Source organism: Cervus canadensis, chromosome 9 (genome assembly GCF_019320065.1).
Source record: "Cervus canadensis isolate Bull #8, Minnesota chromosome 9, ASM1932006v1, whole genome shotgun sequence".
Lineage (NCBI taxonomy): Eukaryota > Metazoa > Chordata > Mammalia > Artiodactyla > Cervidae > Cervus > Cervus canadensis.
In genome coordinates, this window is record NC_057394.1 from 73892969 (window position 1) to 73909669 (window position 16701).

General features: G+C 38.9%; 1 protein-coding gene and 1 long non-coding RNA gene across 11 annotated transcripts in view; one reads left to right on the top strand and one right to left on the bottom strand.

Moving 5' to 3' along the window:
- Positions 1–16701, bottom strand: part of NBEA (neurobeachin) — a 644508-nt gene that overhangs the window by 206713 nt on the left and 421094 nt on the right. The gene's annotated exons all lie outside the window — the stretch shown is intronic.
- LOC122447080 lies at positions 275–10337 on the top strand. Its single transcript, XR_006271125.1, has 3 exons — positions 275–716; positions 6957–7062; positions 9451–10337. It is a non-coding gene; the product is annotated as an uncharacterized LOC122447080 (long non-coding RNA).

Here is a 16701-nt window from a genome sequence, read left to right on the forward strand (position 1 = left end):
CGCTCTGGACAGTCAGCACGGTCCCCAAAGACCAGCCAACGTGTAAATCCCGTCCACTGGGCAGCAGTGGCCCCCGGGATGGGCGGGAGGATGTGAAGAGGTATAGGGTCTAATATATAAATCCCACTGCACTAACGGGTTTGCATCTTGCAGGAAGGTATCCCCACGTGCACAGCACATCGATATACTCGCAAAACGCGGACGTTATACATTGTTTATGCAGAAGAGCAGGAAAATTGTAGCAGTGATTTTTTCTCACCTGGAATAAGCCAAACACTATGAAATTGTAAGACGACTGAACAAAACGATTCTCAGAAGAGCATCTGCAAAGTGCCCTTTCTCAACTTTGGGGACTAGAAAAACTGAGCTTCAGTAAAGAGATTTTTAGGAAGTGTGCCTACTAAGGTGCTTACTTCGAATTCCTTCCATCTGAGTTAAAATCGAAAATTAAAAATCTCACGTATTAGACTATTAATTCAAAGGGGGAGGGGTTACTTAACTGCCCCTTTAAGATTGCCTGTAGAGCGGGGACATTCTTCCCTCCCTTCAAGTCTGTACTTAAAATATAGACTTAGAAAAAAAAAATGCATTCGTTATTCTGTAGCCAGCGTTCATTATATTCCCTTCCATCCCCGCACCCCCCTCACCCCCCAACCCACCCTTTCCAGCACACACTTAAATGAGTCACAGGAACAGTAGGGGGAAGCAATGAAAAGGTAGGTCCCCTGCGGCCGCTCAGGCCCAGGGCCCTCGCGCGCCGCGGCTCCTCGCGGGGAGACCCGTTCGCCCCGCCGGAACCGCGGAGAGCAGGCCGGGCCTGGTCCCCGTCCGAGCGCGGGGACGGCGGCGGGGCCCACGACTCCAGGGAGCGGCACACGCCGAGTCCACCACCGTCCTGCACAAAGCCGGGCGTTTCTGCTGCAGGAGGACCAAGGAGGACTCGGCCGGCCGTCGCGCTTAAAGGGAGGGGTGGTGGCTGTGGGGCAAACTGGGTGTCAGCCTGCATCCCGGTCGGGACCGCCCGCTCGGGGCGGGCTCACGCGGAGTCCCCGCTTTCACTCTGCCGCTTCCCAGCCCCTTCGAGGCCGCAACCCGGGAGCCCGCCTGTCCCCGGGGCGCCCGCCCGGCTCCGGGGCGCGCCGACTCCCGGCGCGGGTCTCGGGCGGGCAGCTTCCGCTGGGGCCGAGCGGAGTCGGGGGTCCGCCTTGGCTCCATAAGGTTTTTCTTTCCAAAGGGCGAGGCGGTCGATCTGAAGCGCCACTTTAAAGGCTCATCAATCTTAATCTAGGTTGCTCAAGTAATTATGCCCGAATCTCTTGTACGATTACAAGTGGATTTGGGTTTCTATTCCCCAGGCCCTCCTTTGTGTTTATTGGAGGGTCTGCGCGCGCGCTCCTCCGAAGCCCCCCGCGCTCCGGCCGGTTCGAACCGCTCCCTTAACCCTTAAGCCGCCGTGTCGCTCGTCTGGAGGCCACTCTTCGTACTTCTCTTCAGGAGAAATCCGGGAGGTTTACTCTTCACTGGGGCGAGGTAAGAAAGAAGGTGACCTGATTCACATCGGAAACAGTGTCTTCCTACACATCCTTGGGCCTTGATGAACCCTCAGAAAAGTCCTCATTCTAAACACGGAAAGCTACTGATCTCTGGTTTCATAGAATATTCTGGTATTTGGAGTCGATGAATGGTCAAAAACATTAAAAATGGCGAACTGCTTCGTTCTCTTAAAAAAGTTTAACATATCCAAACAATTAAATTGGAAAAAAGAGAAAAATCATGATACCCGTTATTAAAACCACAGAAACCGACTGACCGAAATATACGGTATTATGAATTTTAAGTACACAATTCCTTTAACTTTTAACGGGGAACACGTTTTGGCTACCTGTTTCTCTGCCTTTCTGAAAGGCGACTGCGTTTCCTTTTGATTTTACTCCAAACGCGTTCTAATGAATTGGTATTTTTTTTCGGGGATGGGGGGAGGTTATAAAAGGGCTTCGAACTGGTCATTCTTTAAGAAAGGCACTCATGAAATATTCAGCCTTAATAGTGTGTCATTTTTACCCCTGTCCTTTGGAAATCTCCAATTACAACTTCCAATTCCATAGCATGTTTAAGGAGCGCTGAGTCTTTTTGTTGTAGCCTTCAGGGAGCAAACCAGCCGCAGAGAGAACAGAGTTAATCCACCACCGCGGTAACAGAGAGGGGATTAAGTTTTAATCCCCTTTGGGGGAGCCTCTGGATTTTAGGGATCCGATATTAAAATGTTTACATAAGGCACGGTCACAAACCAGCACCCAGCATCTTCCACATGCAAGATCTGGTTATTTGGAAACCTTGGATTCCTTTCCAAATAAAAATAGTTTAGAAAGGGCAGCATGTCTAGACGTCAGAGACAAGAGTGATGTGGCAGATTCTGTTCTAGAAGATAACTAGATACATATTTAATCTCCTGTTTGGTGTAGGGAACTGGGGACTGGATGTAGATCTATTCATGCTAATCACTACTATGGCAATAAAAGGATCCATTATATCAAGGTCCTCAGGCGCACACAGAAGTAAAGTGATGGATATTAAAAGATAGTGAAACAAATGGATGGCACCAAACCACCCGGCTTTGTGTTGCTACATCCAATGGTTTAAAATTCTACCATCAAAAGTGCTAACTAAAGGAAAAATAAATGTTACTTACCTTTTAGAATTGGCACTATAATGTCTAAGAAGTATTGATCCATTACTATTTGAGAGGACAGGGATATGACTTACCATTAATTTAGATGCTAATTTAAAATCTGAACTAGAACAAAGATTACCCAAGCATAATGGAAACTCTTCAGAAGAACTAACTTCTCTTTAGAGCCATGGGATCTTTATTCAGTGGAGGGGCAGAGTAGAGTAGAAAATACATATGTTTTATATTTAGGAAGGGAACTATTCATCAAATATATTTTCAAAAGTAGAATGTTAAAAACCACTTGTGGGTTCGGAGGATTTCACCGAGAACAAAATTCTAAGCCTAGAAGTCATGATACATCAGCTTTTAAACAGAACTTTACAGTTTATACAGATCTTTTACATTTTAACTTAACTACTAGTTCAACAGTCACAATTTGGGGGCTATGTATGTATCAATACCCTCCTGCCAAAAACCAGCAGGAACACAACTGGAGTTGAGAAGGCAGTGCTAACTGCTCACTGCTGTGAGGGAGACATGGGAAGGAACCATGAGATGACTAGGTAAGAGGGTGTCAGAAAGGACTTGCTGCAGGATCAGAGCTCTGGTTAAGTGATTTGGGGAAGGGGTCAAAGAGGCCGAACTTTGCTCTGGATTGGGCTCTGTCAGGGATTGGTGATAATTCTGTGACTGGATAGCTTAATAAATCTTATCTAGGACTAGACCTTCCCTGGTGGCTCGATGGTAAATACTTTGCAGTGTAGGAGACTGGGTTTCTATCCCTGGGTCAGGAAGATCCCTTTGAGAGGGAAATGGCAACCCACTCCAGTGTTCTTACCTGGAGAAGTCCATGGACAGAGGAGCCTGGTGGGCTACAGTCCATGGGTTCACAGAGTCAGACACAACTTAGGGACTAGACCTAGACTAAAACTGTAATTGATAGAGAAGTAGCAGTCACTCCTACAAGGAGGAAAGGAGGATGTTAATGTTCAGGTAAGTTTGCTTTTGTCTGTGCTTAGACAAAATTACAGTGTTTTTTTGCCTCACATCATCATGTGGACTTGTCTGATGCTGGTGTTCCGTGAGGCTGTTTATGTCCAACAGGGGAACACCATGACGGAGCTGCGAGCCCCAGGCCAGTTCCCAGTGATCCTGAGGCCTCCTTGTAAGGGCCAGGCCGGTTTCCTGAGGTCAGAGGCTGCTTTTCTCTTCCTTAGATTCAGGAATTAATCATTTTCCTTTTTTTAGGGAGGGGGTCAGCAGCATTCCAGCTATTAAAAGTCAATTATGGTGATTAAATTCTCAAACTGCTAAAATTCTTACAAAGCTTCAATATAAAGCAAGACAAAGAATATATATATATATAGGAACAAGGGCTTGAAATTCAATTAAAATTGGCATCATTACAATTACTTGATGACTTTTAGTTGGCAAAAAATATACTTAGTATACATGAAATTAAGATGTATTTTAGAGTCACTTGAATATTTTCTAAACTTAGTTTAATATTAATAAAAGTTTTATTAGCTATATGGATTTACTCCAACCTCAATTACTCTGAAACCACATGTTCAATTTGCTGTTGGAACACATAAAAGACCATTATTTGGGGATAATAAGCATTGACTAATCTTTGTAAAATTACTAAACTTACAGTCCTGCATTATTTAGAAGAAGTAAAACTAATGTGAGATTCTTTATGTTTAGTGGAAAAGGATATCATTCCAGAAAATTTTAGGACAAAAATATAGTATGTAAAATTTTACAAACACTTCTATAGTGAGAATAGAATTTGTAGGAAAATAACTCATGGCAGGAGTGACCAAACATATCTAAAATATTTATTGCTGCTTTGAACTTATTTTTAAGTGGGCACTACCAATTTAAAGGAATGTTTACACCATAGGATTACATGAATGAAATGTTTAATCTCAAAGCAACTGAAGACTATGAGAATATGAGAAAGCTGGAACTTTGTTTTGGAATAGTAGGAAAACTTTAACCATTAAGAAAATGGAGGTGTTTGTGTATGTGCCTAAGGGCGAGGGCAGTTAGGGGTGAATGTTGCAGAAGATCTAAGTTTCCTACTACCCAGAGTAGTTTCATGGGTTTCAAGCATTTGAAATGCCTCAGAAAAAAAGGAAAGTAACAAAATGTCTACCAGTGACATTTTTTATTTATGTGCAGAAAATATTGATAGTGGTCCACATATATTACCAGAATAATGATGCTCTGAGATTTTCAAAAACTTTTCTTGCAGGGAAAAGAGTTCCAGAATACTTTTGCTTAAATCAGGAAAATATAACTTGAACAACTCATAGCATACATAACCCAAGAGTAATAAATTTGCATTCCAGCATTATCACCTCCTTCCCTAACACACACACACACACACACACACACACACACACACACACACATTTCCCCACACTACCTATTATGAACACTCCATAAATCCAAATTTTATACAAAACTCACTGTGCCCAAGAAATGGCCTCTGTGCTCTTTGGTGACTTTCTGAACATAAGTGAAAGTCACTCAGTTGTGTCTGAATCTTTGTGACCCCATGGACTATATAGTCCATGGAATTCTCCACGCAAGAATACTGGCATGGGTAGCTGTTCTCTTCTTCAGGGGAATCTTCCCAACCCAGGGATCGAACCTAGGTCTCCCGCATTGCACGCGGATTCTTTACCAGCTGAGCCACCAGGGAAGCGAACCTCATCTATCCTTAAATTTTGAATATAATCTATCCATAAATTGAGATGAACAATAACCAATCATTCCGCTGTACAGTGTCTTCCTTAGATTGTTACTGTGTAAAATGAGACAGATGCTTCAGAATACACATGAGTCTTTTCAGAGGTGAGCAGACCTACTTTTGGTAAAACTCCGCTTACCAGAGTCTGAAGCAGGAACAGAAACAACGGAGCCCTCTATATAAGATAAACTGAAGACTGCATTTTAACAAAATATCTACTCACCATGGTAGGACATCTATCTAAAATCCCATTTAGTGTGTTTATAAGAAATAATTTTATAAGTCCTAAGAGATAATCTGATAGGCCTTAACTTTAGTTAACCTATCATTTATGTTTGTGATTCTTTTGTGTAGAGCAGATAATTCTTTATGTTAAAATGAAACCAACAGAAACCAGGGTATTTTTGGCAAAGACAACTCTACAGAAGAAACAGCTTACAAAGCATATATACTCTAAGTAAAATATTCCTGAATTATTTCCCAGCATAAACATATACTAAAAAGCAGTGATCCTTTCAATGTTTGCGGGTGATAATTTGCTCTGCCTTTTGATTCACTAGGTGAGCCAGCTGAGAACTGTGATTCTAGTTATATATCACGCGCAGTACAACATATGGAATCCATTCTTCAGTTTCTGGAAGGGTACTGACTCTTTTATGGCACTAGGATATCATTTAATGATCAAGAAGAGTAACTTCCTACTAGATTGGATGAGTGAATAAACTGGGGGGCATGATTTAAATCTACTGGACCAGGAGGACTAACTCTTTGCACCCCTTGGTTGGAGTACTGACTTGTTTTTACTTTTTCATGGTTTCCTGGGCACATCTTTATTGCAGCACTTATAATGCATCAAATGTCTGCTTTTAGAAGACTGTTTCTCCCATTTGGCATAAGCTACTTGAAGACAAGGGAATTATTTTCTCTCAACTGAGTACAGAAAATGATATACATCTTTGTTGCATTTATCTATCATAGTAAATGGTCAATTAAAATAACAGATTACATCTTTTATATTTTTCTGGAATTGATTTCAAGTTGTTCTTTAAAAATATGCTAGACTTTGCATTTTATAGACGAGATCAATTTTAAAATATGCTCCAATAGGAGTTAAAATGCAGCTGGTCATTACAGCTATATATCTCACATGCATACTATTATTTTTTAAATGACATAATTTTATAACTGCCACATTTTCCCCAGTGTGTAAGTTGTTTTCTCTTTGTAAATTAAATACTGAGACAAATGTTGAACTTATTTAATTCATTCATTCATGTAGCTAACAAAAATTGTTCAATTATTCACTATTTCAAGCACTGAGAGAATGCAGTAATTTATAAGGTGTGGATCTTACCCACAAACAGCTTAAAATACATAGCAAAGATAAGAAATATATAGGAATAAGTATGGAATAAGGGAGAAAGAGTTTACCTAAGCATTGTTAAAGCACTTGACATGTATGAATCTCATTTGTTCCTCATAACACACCAGCAGATAGGTACAGCTGTGATTTCCATTTTACAGAGAGAAAATGAGATTGGGAGCTGAAGCAACTTAGGGAAGGTCACTCACCTTGGAAAGGGCAGAGACATGACTCAAACTTGGGGACCTGCCTCCAGGGTATTTACTGGTAAGTATACTGCCTCCCGGGCTTCCCTGGTCGCTTAGCTGGTAAAGAATCCACCTGCGATATGCGGGGGACCCCAGTTCAACTCCTGGGTTGGGAAGATGCCCTGGAGGAGGGATAGGCTACCCACTCCAGTATTCTGGGGCTTCCCTGGTGGCTCAGGCAGTCAAGAATCCTCCTGCAACGCCGGGAGACCTGGGTTTGATCCCTGGGTGGGGAAGATCCCCTGGAGGAGGGCACAGCAACCCACTCCAGAATTCCTGCCTGGAGAATCCCCACGGACAGAAGAGCCTGGTGGGCTACAGTCCATAGGGTTGCAGAGAGTCGGACACGACGGAAGCGACTTAGCATGGCAGAGCAAGGCATATAGCCTCCCACCAAGAGCAGAACATAAAAATAGTAACAGTCCTACAGACAGTCACCCAACGGTAAGATTTCCAGTCTCTTGGGGGAGAATACGGTGGGGGCCAGGTGAGGCAGTGAACTGAAGTGAGCTGTGATGGATGGATGGGTGGGTAGGATTTGGATAGATGGACATACAGGGAAGAGTGTGTAAGCAGGAAAAGAGTTTGAACAAATAGACAGGGTGGGATATGCACAGGAGAAAATCAGATGGGACAGCAAATAATAGATGTGAAGGGGAACAGTGCCGGATGAGACTGAAAAAATACACGTAGCCTTGAATGTCAGATTTTTTAGGTTAAGGAACCAAAGATTAAAGTTCAGTTATCACAGTGTGGAGCAGTGGTGTCTGTCCTTTTTTGAGCTCACACATCTCTTGAAGATGACTAAATATTTGGTCCCTTCCTAGAAAAATCCACATATGAACATGCATCCATCCTGACTGCATAATAAATGAAGTACTCATATTTTGCAGAAAATAAAATTTGGTTATTTATCTTGATGTCCTCCTCTATCTAAAGATCTTTCTGCCTCTGTATTTATTATTTCTTTTCCTCCAGTTTTCTCCAGAAAAAACTGCTCATCCTCAACTTGAACTTTCATACTGTTCAAGTCAGGTACTCCCTCTACCTGGCTATCGGTCCTACCCTCCCCCACTTCTGCTTCTCTCTTATCTTGGTTTCCTCTCTAGTTAAGCTTCTAGACACCAGTTTTTACCTCTTAGTTCATCACTCCCATTCACTCACTCCTTTTGGCTTCACTCTCATCCTCTACTTAGGCCAAGGTGTTAGGGACCTACATGTTAGTTAAAATGCTAAAGGCTTGGAAAAGTCCTTCCATTCATTAAAAAAAATGAAAAAGAAAACACCATCTGTGTAACATTTTATTTTTAAACCCATAATTTCCCAAATATATTTAACTATATTTTTTCTCTTTAGCATATTTCAAAATAACTATGTTCCAAAGAATATCAGTTTGAAAATTACTGAGTCAGAGTTCCTTGATTTCTGAAGTATATTACAGACAAAACACATGCTATTGTACTTTACAGAGAATTTTTTTTTTTTTAAACAAATTAGAGTTTGTGGCAATCTTGCATACAGAAACTCTTATCAGCACCAATTTTTCCAACAGCATTTGTGCACTTCAAGTCTGAGTGTCACCTTTTGGTAATTCTCATAATATTTCAAACTTTTTCATTATCATTATATTTGTTACGGTGATGTGTGACCAGTGGTCCTTGATATTACTACTGTAATTGCTTTTGGCCACCATGAACCTCACCAAGATTGTGAACCTAAGTGATAAATGTTGTGTTTCTTCTGACTATTCCCTTGACCAGCACATTCTCTTGTTTCTCTCCTTTTCCCTGGGTATCTCTGTTCTCTGAGATACAACAATATTGAAATTAGGCCAATTAATAACCCTACACTGGCCCTGAAGTGTTCAAGTGAAAGAATCAGTCATAGGTCTCTCACTTAAAATCAAATGCTAGAAATGATTAAGCTTAGTGAGGAAGACATGCTGAAAGCAGAGACAGATCAAAAGTGATTCCTTTTGTGCCAAAGAGTTAGCCAAGTTGTGAATGCAAGGGAAAAGTTCTTGAAGGAAATTAAAAGTGCTACATCAGTGAACACATGAATGATAAAAAAGGAAACATCTTTATTGCTGATTGGAGAAAGTTTGAGTGGTCTGGATAGAAGATCAAACCAACTACAACTTTCCCTTAAGCCAAAGTCTAACCCAAAGGTTCTAACTCTCTTTAATTCTATGAGGGCTGAGAGAGGAGGTGAGGAACTTTTTCAGAAAAGTCTAAAGCTAGTAGAGGCTGAATCATGAGGTTTAAGGAAAGAAGCTATCTCTATAATATACAAGTAAAAAGTGAAGCAGCGAGTGCTAATGTAGAAGTTGCACCAAGTTTTCCAGAAGATCTAGTCAAGATATTTAATTCAATATCTTGAACAACAGATTTTTTTTTTTTTTATGTAGATGAAAAATGACCTTCTATTGGAAGAGGATGCCATCTTTCTAGGACTTTCAAAGCAAGAGAAGAAAAGTCAATACCTTACGCTTCGAAGAACAGGTTGACTCTTGTTAGGGTCTAAAGCAGCTGATGACTTTAGGTTGAAACCAATGCAAATCTGCCATTCTGAAAATCTTAGGGCCCTGAAGAATTATGCTGAAACTATTCTGTCTGTGATCTGTAAAATGAACTAATGAAGCCTGGATGACAGCACATCTGTTGACAACCTGGTTTGCTGAATATTTTAAGCCCACTGTTGAGACATAATGCTCAGCAAAAAAAATTCCTTTCAAATTATTACTGCTCCTTGACAAACCACCTGGCTACCCAAGAGCTCTGAAGGAGATGTACAAGCAGATTGATGCTGTTTTCATGCCTTCTAACGTAATGTCTATTCTGCAGCCCATGGATCAGGGAGCTGTTTTGACTTTCAAGTCCTTGTAAGAAGTACATTTCATAAGACTGCAGCTGACATAATAGTGATTCCTCTTATGGATTTGGGCAAAGTAATTTTGAAAACTTTCTGGAAAGGATTCACTATTCTAGATGCTATTAAGATTTGTGATTCATGGGAACAGATAAAAATGTCAACAGCTGTTTGGAAGAAGTTGATTCCAACCCTCATGGATGACTTTGAGGTGTTCAAGACTTCACTGGAGAAAATAACTGTAGATGTGGTGAATACAGCAAGAGAGCTGGAATGAGAAGTGGAGCCTGAAGATGTGACTGCAGTGCTGCAGTCTCATGATAAAACTTGAACAGTTGAGGAATCGTTTCATACAGATAAGCAAAGAAACTGGTTTCTTGAGATGGGATTTACTGCTGGTAAAGTTGCTGTGAAGACTGCTGAAATGACAACAAAGGATTAAGAATGGTACACAGGGACTTCCTTGGTGATCCAGTGGCTAAGACTCCACGTTCCTAGTGCAGAGAGCCCAGTTCAATCCCTGGTCAGAGAATTAGATCCCACATGCCACAACCAAGACTCGGCCCAGCCAAGTAAATAAATACATACATACTTAAAAAAAAAAAAAAAAAGAAGAATGGTACGTAAACTTAGCTGATGAAGCAGTGGTGGGGTTTGAGAGGACAAAGCTCAATTTTAAAAGATTCTGTTGTGGGCAAATGTGATCAAATAGCGTTGTATGCTACAGAGAAATCATTTGTGAAAGAAAGAGTCCATCCATATGGCAAACTTCATTGTGGTCTTATGTTAAGAAATTGCCACAGACACTCCTGCTTCAGCAACCACCACCTCGATCAGTCAGCAGCCATCACAGAGAGGCAAGACCCTCCACCAGCAAAAAGATTCTGACTAGCTAAAGGCTCAGATGATGGTTGACATTTTTAAACAATATAATATTTTAAAATTAAGATATTTTCACTTTTTTAGACACAATGCTATTGCACATTAAACATAACTTCTATGCACTAGGAAAACAAAAAATCACGTGACTTCATCTACTCCAATACTTGCTTTGTGCAACGGAACCTACGCTATCTCCCAGGTGTGCCTGTATTCTCTCCTGTTCTCTTTCTGCCTGACCTCCTTCTTGGTATCCCTGAGACACTGTCCTTTGTTGGCCAATTAAACCTTATTGTTCCACAGGGGATCTGACTTTTGGTTGCTGCTCTTCTCTTTATATATTCTTACTTTCCTTGGGTGATTTCAGAGGTTTAAATTATGAACTCCATGGCCAACTTGGCTCTCAAATTTCAAACCTTCATATATATTAGAAAAACTCAGATATCCAGCAGAGCAGGATGACCAGTCATCTTCATTCCTCTCTCCCCTAAAGCCCTGCATCTTTACATTCCCAAACATATTTAATAGCTTCTGGATAATTTCTTCTCCCAGGCCAGATTCCCCTCATTCCTACTCCTCACAACTGATTAATTATCATGGTCCCTCACATCTGACCTCCTCAGTGTTGTTCGAAGCTGCCCCCTTCTTTTTATTCTACCATCAATTTAGTTCAAGCTTTCATTACCTCTGATGTGGGCAACAACTGCCTCTTACCTCAAGTCTAGACATCCTAAAATCATAATCAGCACAGTGGCCTGAGTAATTTTTTAAAAAAATTAATTAGTTCTTTCCATTGCCATGCTTAAAAATCATTATTGTCTCATTGTAGTCCTTAGGGTAAAATACAGGGTCCTCATGGCACAAAATGCACCACCAGTAACCCTGTCAATCTCAGCCTCAGAGATCTCTGCCTCATACTCTGACCTGAATAACAGAACGAGGGGAGTTTCACAGAGAAGGTGATACTTTAGCATATGGTGTTTACATGTCTGTAACAACTCCAAATTTTTACTTATGATTCCAGATTCAAAACAGGAAACATCCATTCTAGGAAGGCTTTCCAGAATATACATGGTGGTCAAGGGCCCTGTTTTGTGTTATCATGGCTTTCTTTGTATATCTAGGACTTTTCTTTTTTCAATTTCCATTACCTGTTCTCCCACTACACCGTAAACTCTTTGAAAACAGGAACTGTAATCATGTGTCTTTTTACCCCAAATACCCACCATAAAGTCTTGCACACAGTATATGTTGAATATTTTATATTTGTTTTGCTTGGATAACTACATCCAACCTGAGTCAAGTTAGGATCTCCACAACAGAGAATAAGGACTCAAATAGGTCCTTCCAGCTCTTATCTTTATTGTGTGTGATGAATTTTGACATTTTCTATTTGACTCTTTTCTCTTTTATTTCATTTATAAATAACACTGGTAATAGTTAAGTAGTTGATTTGCTAACCCATAATAGGTTATAACTTCGATTAAAAAAAGAAAACAGTGATGTAGTAGATGAACAAGGGCTTTTGGTGACAGAAGAATGGGTTCACTTCTTGGCCCATTTATTTGTTACATGATCATAAATAAACACCCCAAAGTCTGACCCTAAGTTTATACATCTTAGAATGAACTGTAATAGCTAATTCATAGAGTTGTGAAGTTTTCAGCCTGTAGGACTGTTTTCTCTCAATAAATGCAAATTCTGTCTCCCAGCATCATTTGCCCATCTACACTTACTCTTTACTACTTAACTAGTTCATCCTCTCCCCACACCCTGAAAACTGCCTGGTGAATACAGACTTATCCACACAATCCAATCTTAGATGCAAGATTTATTTGTGTGTGTGAGTATGTGTGTGTGTGAGACAGAGAGAGAGAGAAAGATTTTATTTTTTTACACTTCTTATTTTGTTCTGGGGTATAGCTGATTAACAACGTCATGATAGTTTCAGGTGAAAAGTGAAGGGACGCAGCCATACTTTTTAAGAACGTTTTCCTGATATTTGGTTCTTAAGGTTCCTATTTTAGATACAAATTGAACATATTTAGCTGCTTCATCTGCTAAAAATGAAGGGAAAATTCAACAGAACTTTTCAACAAAAAAACACATAAAACGTTACTATTGGTCCTCTTTTGATCAATAAAACTGCCTAAATATTTTGTCTGGAAAGAAGATATTTAACAATATTTAGCCAGCAAATTCTGACTTTCTCTTCTTTTTTGCTGATAAAAAGTTCTAGATTTATATTTTATTGGACTAATGACTGAACCGATGGAGCAGATTCTACTGGAATAACTACGTATAAATGGATTTCCATGTAAAAACTTATTCTTAGTGCTGACTATTTATGTTGGAGATCCTTCTGCAGGCTGTGACTCTGGCTCCGAAACACTAAGTCACTGAAGCAAAATAATTAAATAAATAAAATATTTTCAGTATGCAGAAAGACTTATTTTTCCTTTCGTATGGCACTGCTCTAAATGTGGGAGCAAAATCAGTTTTTCACCTAATTGTGAATTAGTACCAAATTCTTTCAGAGGGAGCACAGAACACTCTGGAATGAGGCAGTGATACCATAATGAAACCTCACCCCTTCCTCTTCTTCAGTTAACTAAAACCCACAGTCTGACGTTGAGAAAACAGTTTTGTTATCTCACACTTTTTTTCTCCAAGTGTGACAAACGAAGTAACCCATACATTTTCAAAAAGTGAATAAAATGCACTCATTCGTATACTTTTTTTAAAAAAACATGGCATATGAAACATTAGCTTCCTAGGAGAGAGATGGTTGACTGGTACCTGAGTTGAGTTGCAGGCTGCCCCTATTTTGCATGTTGGTGGTATAGTTTAACTATAGTTTATAGTTTAACTATAAATTTGAAAGAGATTACTTTTTGGGATACTCTCCATAACAGTGAAAATAGTAAAAAATAAAAATAGGTCTCAACTAAAATGCTTTATTAGAAAGAAAGAGACCTCATCGCTGTGGTCTTGAAAGATCTGCAGCATAACAAAGAAATGCTTATTCTTAAAATTAAAAAAAAAAAAAGATGCAAGAAAATTATATGATCAGAATCATGGTTTATTTGTAATAAACATAGTTGAATTATGCCCTTTTATATTTTAAATTTACAGAATTTGATTGGTGGGATGTCATTACAGTTAAAAGTACCTTAAAAGTGTTTTTTATAGACTACAGAATCCATGGTTGGAGGAGACATACACTTTGGCAGATACAGACTCTAAAATGTAAAATGTTTGCAGACTCTAAAATGGCCTTGGAGACACTAAAAATAGTGAAGATAGGCTAAGAAGTATAGATATTCAAGGTGAAGCTTTCACTGATTTTCATAACTTTTCAACTGAATTTAGAAGTTAACCTAGAAGTTTAAATATTTTAGCTTTGGTAAGAAATGAGCATGTGTTAACACTGTCTCTAAGATCTTTGTGAATTCTGTGTTTGAAACTGAACACGAACCCTTTGGGTATACTATTTATGACTGCAAAGCAACTTTCTAATTCAAAGAGAGAAAAAAGACAAAGACTCATAAGGCTTTTTCAACATCAAATAGCTTTTACTAAACAACATTTTGATGAGTTAAGTGTGACTGAGTAGGGGACATATGGATTAAATTTCCCTCAAAATACACATGGGTTTAAAAATTAAGGAAAAAATCCTGAGCAAAAAATAATGCTTTTCATAGAATCTAGCATGTTTAAGAACTATTTTCCTCTAAATACAAATATCAGGATGACTCCAGTCTAGTTAGACTTTGTAATTAAAACTACTTAATTATAAATGCCAGGGATTAAAAAAAAAAATATTAGTTCTATCAGGAAAAGAATCTTCATTAATTCTATTTGAGTTGTGTGGAATAGTTAGGCCTAACTCAAGCAGACAAGATCTGAGTCAGAGTTTATCTCCATCTGTGAAACACTGACTTTGTTTTCATATACAGTACTTATTCTCTTATTCCATTAAACAATTACAATATTTTTTTCCCTGTGATTTCAGCTCATACTCTTTTTTCCTTGTTTAAATAACACATTTCCTTGAAAAAGTCTTAGGTTTTAGACTTCTGTTGTTCCTTTCATTTTATTATTATAATTGTCTAGAATCTTGAGTTCTTCCTTCTTGTTTGCCCTATGTTTTGCTTTACCTTCCTGTCTTAGCTCAGTTTTTAGGTAACCTTCACTTGCTATATAAACAACTTTGTCTCTGGGTGCTGAACATTCCAAGTTAGAACATTTAAAGGCCTAATTATCTCTCTGATCATCTTAATTGTCTACTTTCACTTACTAGGGTAGACATACTCTATACCATAATTTCCTGGTTATTTGATTTACTGAAGAGTGGAAGCAGAACTAATTTTCCTGATGACTTTTTTTCCTATCAGTTTCTGAACCCCAGAGTTCTACATAGTCACTAAGTGCTCAAAAGGTGTTAATAAGTAAGTAAAGGAGTACATGAAATGCAGTTAAGTAGATTTAGGGAGGTAGGAATGGTCAAACTTAAAAAAAAATTTCTAAAAAATTGGTGTAGGGAGTCAACTGTATAGTGATGGAAGATAATTAAAATTGTGAAGGTGAGTACTTTATAAGTACACAGATGTTGAATTATAATGCTGGATACCTGAAAATTTCATAATTTTAAAAAACTCTAAGCAAGTTTCCTCCCCCACTCACATTATTTGATAATTGGTTTCATTTTGAATTGGTAGAACAAAGACTGAAAGAAATGCAAACAATTTTACCAGTTAACAATGAGAAAAGCAGTCTGAACAACTACTGCCCAATAAACATCAGTGAAATTGCACTGGGAACTGTTATGAACATTAAAGGTGAGTCATGTGAGGAAGGTGACTGTCATGTAGGAGAACCTCCCGTTGACTACATTCTATTTCTCTTAGGCCTCCTAATTGTATCTGTATTTTTTCTCATTCTTAAATTCACATAATGTATTTCTTATAAATTTCAGATTCTTGACTTTGGTTAGAAACTGTGTGCGTATATGTGTGCACCTGTGTGTAAAGGAACGTAAATCTACCACCTTACCACTTTGAAAACCTTCCCCCACAGAAAAATCCAACCCCTTACATTCTAAGACTTCTTCCTCCTAATGCTAGTTCCCCGTACTGATTATAATTACTCCTTTCAAAATATTCAAAGCAACATTATAGTCCATTGGTTACAGGACATGTTTTCCATGTGGTAGAGAAAAACAATTTTTTGATTAAGAGTTCACAGTGGTATCTTGATATTAAAAATGGGAACCTCAAGAAACATTTAGTTAAAGTGACATAATTCCTGGAAATTGGGATGGAACCAAGATTAGCTTAACTGTAGGTGTTCTTACTCTGGAAAAGTCAAGTGATTATTTGAATGACTGAATCAGTATGAACATATGATCTAATAATTCAAGCCCCAAACACTTAATTTCAATAGCTTAAAAGAAGTTTTATTTTGTCTCTGGATTTTGGTATAAATTATCTAGTAATTATCTCAGCTCTCCAGTTTACCTATAATGAACTTTTTCAGGGGAACATTTTAAGGGCAAGTAATTTTTTTAGACGATTTCCTCATGGTTCAAAGGTATAAGGGATATAGTTGCTAGTGTTACCATCTAAAAGGAGGGACAAAACATATAAAAAAGCATCTGCAAAACAAGGCCTCAGTAATAAAGTGTCTTGAGAATAACATAATCAAAATTTTATGGGTTATCTATAATAAAAAGATAGATAATAACCAGCACTGGGAAAAATGTGGAGAAGTTGGACCCTTGCATACTGCTGACAGGAATGTAAAATAATGCGGCCACTTTGGAAAGCAGTCTGCTGCTGCTGCTGCTAAGTCGCTTCAGTCGTGTCCGACTCCTAGCGACCCCATGGACTGCAGCCCACCAGGCTCCTCT